This window comes from Rosa chinensis, chromosome 2, assembly GCF_002994745.2.
Source record: "Rosa chinensis cultivar Old Blush chromosome 2, RchiOBHm-V2, whole genome shotgun sequence".
Classification (NCBI taxonomy): Eukaryota; Viridiplantae; Streptophyta; class Magnoliopsida; order Rosales; family Rosaceae; genus Rosa; species Rosa chinensis.
This window is the reverse complement of record NC_037089.1, coordinates 63,664,323-63,671,925: the sequence shown is the minus strand read 5'-3', so window position 1 is coordinate 63,671,925 and position 7,603 is coordinate 63,664,323.

The following is a 7,603-nucleotide window of genomic DNA, read 5'->3' as shown; positions in this document are numbered from 1 at the left end:
TGGGGTAAGAGTGAAATCGTTTGATCCTCTTTAAATTAAGAAGAAGTTTGAAAGAAAATAAAAAAAGCATCATCCCACCAAAAATCACCAACATGATCTGCCCCATAATTAGTAAGAGCATATGCCACCAAAAATCACCAACGTAATCTTACTTAATTTCAATTGACTTTACTATAATATTGTTACTGCATTAACACCTTGAATAATTTCAATATAACCTTTCAAATCACAAACGATTACAAAAGAAAAATGAAGGAAAACAAAATGTTGCCCATTTAAATTTAGGTTATAGCAGAAATTTAGGTTGATAGAAAAAAATGGTCATCATATTTTCTATAAAAATATTTAGACATTAAGTTAGTCCACCCCACCCCAATTTGAATTTCTAGTTCTGCCCATTGAATGTGGAGGAAACTGGGGAGTGTATTTCATGCACCGTCAGTGCATGTGTACTTGCAATATAAATAGATGTAATTTTTTTGATATTAAAATATATAAAGGAGTAGATTAGATGATTAACTGTTATTTTTTTAGAGATTAAAATAACCTACAGCGCACTTGCCTACACAATTTAATGTACATCTCTGCAACTCCAACACTCGAGTAAAAATATTGAACACTAGAATGAACAAAGACGTTGCGACTAGATGGCATTACCAAATTTGCAAATGGTTGATGTCATATTCGTTATAGAAGCAGTCATTAAAGCTTAAGCCGCCACTAGTGGATGTCGGCTGAGCTTTTTCCTTTTTGGCTAAGAAGTCTCCTCTTTAATAATTGCATTTGGCCGTGCATGGTGGATTGGTTGTTGTAAACAAATTTTTTCCATTAATAATTCTCAGACTCTTAATAAAGCTAACAACCCACTCCCTACAGAACGCTTTCTGTTACAATCATCTCAAAGACATAGAGATCTTTCCCAGATTGATTTCCCTTAAAATTGGAGTGCGTTTAAATAATTCTTCCATGTGAATGACGTTTGCCTCTTCTTTTTAATTTCTTTCACACCTTATTTTTGCGAATTTGAAATTTTAGAAAACAAAGGTAAGCATAAAAAATATAAATAAGTTTCAGGTGGGACAAAAAATAATGAATCATTTCATATTCTAACAAATTCATTTTCCCTCATTTTTCTGAATCAATTATGAATTTTTTAACGAGTTCTTCTAGTATTTCCAAATGTTGGAATTAGAAACTCATTGGACTTCTAATTTTCCATGCTCATGCAAACAGCAAATAGTTTGATCTTTTCTATGAATCAACGAGGCCTTATTGTCTATATAATTGGTGAGGGACCAAGGGCGAAACTTGCACAAGATAGGTCCTCACGTAGGGAACCCATGTCACATGTCTATAGGACTGACCAATTAATGCACATGTAGGGGGAGTGTTTTAGGTATTATGAAGGGTAGTTTCAAAATTTTAGAAGTTGTGTTCACCTATTTTATGAGTTTTGATTGGACAGTCATACTAGGCACACGCAGCACGGGTGCCCTATGTAAGAATTTGTCCTTTGAACAAAGTTAAAGTTGGACTACTTCAATGTATTTAAAGAAAACTTACTGGCTAACTAAATATAAACCACTTTGATAGCATGCACGTATTGGTTTGTTTTCAGGGACATATCTCAAAAGGTTTTGGCTCATATTTATTTTAAAGAAATTTTGTCATATTTTGGAGCAAAATTTTGTCATATTTTAGAGCATGTGATGTTTCGAATGTTCTATTTTACTTATTAATTGAAAAGTCAAGATCATAGTTTCATTTATATTTCTGATATTCGATAACTAATTAAATTATCCTTTTATAAGTTTATATTTTATAAGTTAAAAAATTATTCTATATATTCTTAATTTACGATTAGTTAAACCCCAAACGACGAACACGAAGGAACATATATTGGTTTTGAAGGTACGTGCATGTCTATTTAGGTGATTTTAGATGTTAAGGTATTTTTTGTCGACTTTTTTTCTCTACTAGGGTTTTCTCTCTAGCGGGGAAACTTATCGAGTACGGCGGAGGAGGCTATTGTGCATCTGGTTGGGGGTGAGGAGGCAATCCAAGATCCTTTCTTCTATGTTTGTGGCCAATTTCTCTCCCAGAAGCAGGTGTTACTACCCTCATTTTCAGTGGCGATTTCCGGCATCTAGAGCTTGAAAGATTGCGTTTTGATACGTGAGGAAGGAGAAGGGATATTTGTATTCCAGTTCAAGGAACAAGAGACGAGGGATCACATCCTCAATGGTGGACCGTGGTTCTTCAACAATTCGATTCTTCTTTTGGCATGAGTATGACTGAATCCCTGATCTGGCAAAGGTTCCGCTGCACTCCATGGCAGTTTGGGTGGCTGTGAGAGGGCTGCGCATGGCTAAGCGCAATGATCGTGCCCTAATCTTACTCGGGAAAGCCTTGGGGCTATTTGTGTGGTATGATCAAAGGGCGTTGCAGAGGAAAGACCTCGTGCAACGAATCTGAATTGTGTATGACGTACACCGCCTCATATGGGCTCGACGTACGTACTCTTTCTCTGCGGCTGTGGCTGTGGAATTGGAGCTGAGGTATGAGAAATGTCATGGTATATGTTAGGCTGTGGTTTTTTCGATCATGAGATCAGTGGCTGTGATGGTATGTTGAAGGCGACCATGGGCTCGGGAGCACTGCTCCAGCATTGGAGGCAGTGCTAGTGACTGCGAATGGGCTAGAGGATGGGTTGTCCGGCCGGTCTGAAGAGGGGTCGGCGGTCAGAATAGGTCAGAAATGGGCGGAAGGTGTTTGGGGGGGGGGGGGGGGGGGGGGGCAGCTGGGTTGGTGGCAAAACTCGGGTTGGGGTCGGCAGCTCCGATTTTCTCGGTAGGAAACCCTACTTTGAATTTAGGGTTTCTTGTTGGGCTGGGTCGGGCTGTGTCTCTGGTGGGGACTTGGGAACTGCTGGGTCTGAGGTAAGTGTGGGCTGGGATCTGCTAGGCTGGTGGATAAGGATGGTGCGGATGGGTCTCTTATATTAGGGCTTGATATTGTTGCTGCTGCAAGACCAAGAATTTTGGGGGTGCACAAATGGTGTCAAGGTGAGTGGCATTCGGAAAAGAGGCAAAAGTCTAGCTAGCTTGGCGATTATACCTACTGAATTCCATCTTGGGGATCTTGCGGAGGTTCCAGTTACTGTTAGGAAGACCCTGAAGAAGAAGGGTCGGCGAAAGGGTCATCGAAACAAGCCTAAGTCTCAAGATGGAGTGTTGGACAGCAAGAGGACCAACCTGATGTCGAGGTTGTTGGATGCTGAAGAGCCTGAGGCAGTTACTAACTCTGACCCTAAGGGGAAGGAGGATGTACATGCTTAGGGTTTCACAAGACAAGACATTCTTGACTCAACCCTTTAAAGCAAGGGTAATCTCTATAAGCTTTTCTAAGACGTTTCCAGTTTATATTTGTACTACAATTGCGTTCTGGCAAATTAGACTAGATGAATATTTTTTCCTTAGAATGTGATATTACTTTTTCTTATATTAAACTTGGTCTTCAGCGAGCGTCTCTTTGACTTTTAATGAGTTTAGTTATGGTTTAGATAGGTTTCCGGAATTTCTTATGTAAGTTCTGTTAGATAAAATCAATCCTATTGAAAAAAAAAAAAAAACAATTTAGGCCAGAAAAAAATCGTGGATCTTCAAGACGTGAATGGCATGGCCCGGCATGCAGAATGATTGTTGTGATGATTAACTTATCGAGATTCATAATTGAGTGTCCCAGGTACAAAGATGGATCATTGAACTCCTCCACATGTTATATTGCCAGTCCTTTATACCCGAACTGGTTTCCAGAATTGATCCTACGTGCTACTGTCACAGTTTCATGACAGATCGATGAAACTGGCGCTATCAGAACTCTTAACAGCTCCAAGTACGTATATACAGAGTACCAGGATTTAATGAAATTGTTAAAACTCGTTTATTAAATTAACTTCCGAACTCTGTATGCACCATTGTGCGGTCTAATGTGATTCTCGGGGTTTTGTCGTTCGTACACGTGATTCAACCTGATACACGTGTTTCAGACTAAGCTAATCTTTTTGCTTTGTTGAATTTGTTTGTAATCTTTTCTTTAATTATTTGGCTTTTGATTATATACATGCTTAAGTGGATGCATTATTTTTTTTGTCTATAGCCATGTAATTTGTTAATTTTTTTTTAAATTATAGACTACATTTAGAAGTGTAGATCAGGTTGGGCCGACCTGAACACGTACGAGATGAGTTCAATCGGTTATAAGTGAGTTTAACTTGGTCCATGCATAAAATGTCAAAAACTTGGATCGAAGGACATGATACGTTGATCGTATCGAAAGATAGAGGAATGAAAGGGATTATGTGGCTAGATGAAAACAAATCATGTGGGAAAAAAAATCATGCAATGTATTTTATTTTTTACGAGAGAGAGAGAAAGAAACTTGCAACGAGAAATCCCTCTCAATTAAAAAAAAAATCTCCCAGTTGATCAGATATGAAAAATAATGGTAAAAATTAGTGGTTTCATTTGTTATGGAAATTAGGAAGGTTTAAGGTTCATTAATTAACGGTTAAGTAATTGCTATAGTTATGGCATAGTCGAGAATCAACCTATTTTATTTATTTATTATAGACGACAATGCAACTCTCCACCCTACCTTGATGTCAGTGAGTTCTGAATCCATGACATCCACGTTGTTAGTTAGGCTAGCTAACCAATATGCTACAGCTCACAGACAATCTAAAGGTTATGTTAGTTGAGTAAAGGTGTTGAAGAGAATTTGTAGAAGTTTTTTCAAAGTTTAGTTCTTATTATCAGCCTATCAGGTATCTTGAGAGTTTATGCCATATCTTTCTCTAAGGCAAATCTTCTAGATATGATGAAAATAATTTGGGCTTCACAACTAAAACTAATTGACAATGAATGGAGTTGACCAAAATTTTATAAACTCATCAACGATGTCCTTATTTTTCCATACGGCATTTATATTCTCAATATTTATAACAAACAAAAATATACGTATGATTGTAGTTGTATGCGAAAGTTAATGTGATGCGGAGGGACCAAAAATATCACCAATCAAACATATCTACTTATTGAGAAGTACATGCCCAATATTTCTCTGTATAGTTAACATACTATCAAGGGTGCCATCTCTAGTTCCGTCTCTAGTCTCTGCATCTTATTGCGTCAATGCACGTAATCTCACATTGCCTCAGTTTTTGGTTTCCTAGAAAACTATTGTCAGGACCCACCCCGGAATTACCCTCCTAAATCCTAGGTGGACCTGCGGGACCCACTTTTCGAGAAAATTCGACAGAACCTCCCCTAAAAATGGGCAACCCTAAACCTGCTGAAAACACTTCTCAAGTACTCTAAATGCTATGCTTGAAGCCGCCCTGCTTCCTAGCATCATTCCATAATTTTCCAAATAAAAACATCAAACTTCACAACCAAAATATCTTACACAAATACAACCCAGCAACTCAATCGTTCAACAATCTCCCAAAATAAACCACTCTCTTACACACATACTTATACAAAAGTATAAATCCACTCTCAACAAGTATTCAGAGCAATCTAAGGAATAGACTCGAAATATAATACAATGAGTAGGTTAATCAATAACCTACTGAGAATGGATGATAGAGGTGGTACTAGCCTCCGCTCCTATGCCGGTCCGCAACACTGTGATCTGGGCAATTTAAACCAAAGGGCCCAGGGGGAAAGTACATAAAAACGTTAGAGTGAGTGGACAAAATAAATAAGTATAAATGAAGATAAATTTATACTTTCCCACAAGTTTACAATATAAAGTCTCGATGCATGCAACGTTTAAAAAACGTATTTCTTTAAACCCAAAACTCGTACAAACCATTCCAGCCCTGCTGGATAAAATAAATCGGACTAGCCCCGCTAGTCAAATCATAATAAAATATGGGGAAGGACGTTCACCATACGAAAGAAGGGAGCCTTATTGGCTCGGGTCGGAGTGTCCCACACTCTTGAGCATCCCATGCTCTCCTCTACTCACCTACGAACACATAGTAAGTAGGGAGGAGTAATAATAGGCTAGCCAGTAATATAATATATATAGAACGACCCTGGGTATGGTGGTTAAAAACCGATAAATTCCAGTAAATCCTTTAGACTTCCCCATGTCCCACGCTGAATAAATAAATGAGTTGTCAATGAGGCATTCCCAATGCCAAACCGAAAGTCGGTAAATAAATATGGAGACTTACTCCATCGAAATCCCATTTCAAAAACCCTTCAAAAATCTCAAATATAAATTCGAATCCGAGCATAAATACTTTATATCCAAAACTCACAACCGTTACCAATCATAAATACTTCATGAGAAACAATATTTAAAAGTAATTCCATAAGATAATTCACAATTATCTTTATATGCTCGGTAAAAATACGTTAATAAAATAAATCAAGCTTTAATAAATAAATGCATGCATCACTTGTTTGAAAACAAAAGTCCACTCACAAAGTACGGCTAAGCTTGCCGTCGATCCAAACCCTCCTCGAGGAAATCCTCCTCACGTCCTGTACAATACAACGTTCGTAACTTTAATTTCGGGTTGGAAAACCAAATTGGATTAATTAAAATCAACCCTAATAACAACTTTCATTGCCCAATTTCTCCCAATCTTCTTCAATAATATTATCTCCTTAATAAATAGGCTCAAAGGCCAAACCGAGGAAATCCGATCGATGGATTCCTCGTAATTCGATTTACAATTTCACCAATTTTCTTGATCAACCATCAAAATTATATTCAAATCACTTCCAAATCGATTTCCAAGCTTCGATTAATTAACTAGATGTAAAATGGATCGAATACATGTTCAACAGTCACAATTTCCGGCCGAAACCCTGTTTCACGCGCCACCTACAGTGGCAGTGCGTGGGTTTCACGCGCCGGTGGCCAACCTCCACCTCCGGCCACCAAATTTCAGGTACAACACCTACTCAACACACTGATTCCACTTCATAACTACAACATTTACAAATAACAACTAGAAACAGTCGAAATCAAACCAAGAACACAAACCCATAAAATTCAAGAACCCTAATTCGATCCGGCCTCTACACTTCAAATCGTGTTACAAGACCATAGGGGAAATAATCAGTGATGAAAACCAAACCTTCGACAGAAAGATGGGGACCGGAGGTGGCCGGAATCGCCGGAAATCGTCAACTGCAGCCGGAGGAGTCTTTCGTTCGATCCGTGGTTTTCCGGCCAAATCGTGGAAAACCAAGGATGTAGGCGTGCTCGGAGGGAGGAGGCGAACCTGGGATGACCGGTGGCACGTCCTGGGGTGGCCGGAATCGCCGGCAATCGAAGGAGGTGCGGTGGAGGCCGAACCGGAGAGGAGAGAGCTCGGGGGGAGGAGAGAGAAAAGGGAAGGGTGGGTTTCCGGAAATGGAAACCTACCCTAGGTAACTTTCTATTTTAATCAAAAATTACCGTGAACAGTAACTTTACTATTTCGGCCATAACTCTTGCATAAGAAATCCGATTTTTACGAACCACATATGCACGCGCTCGGTTTAACGTCCCCTACGACTTTCGTGAAGAACATTTTCTC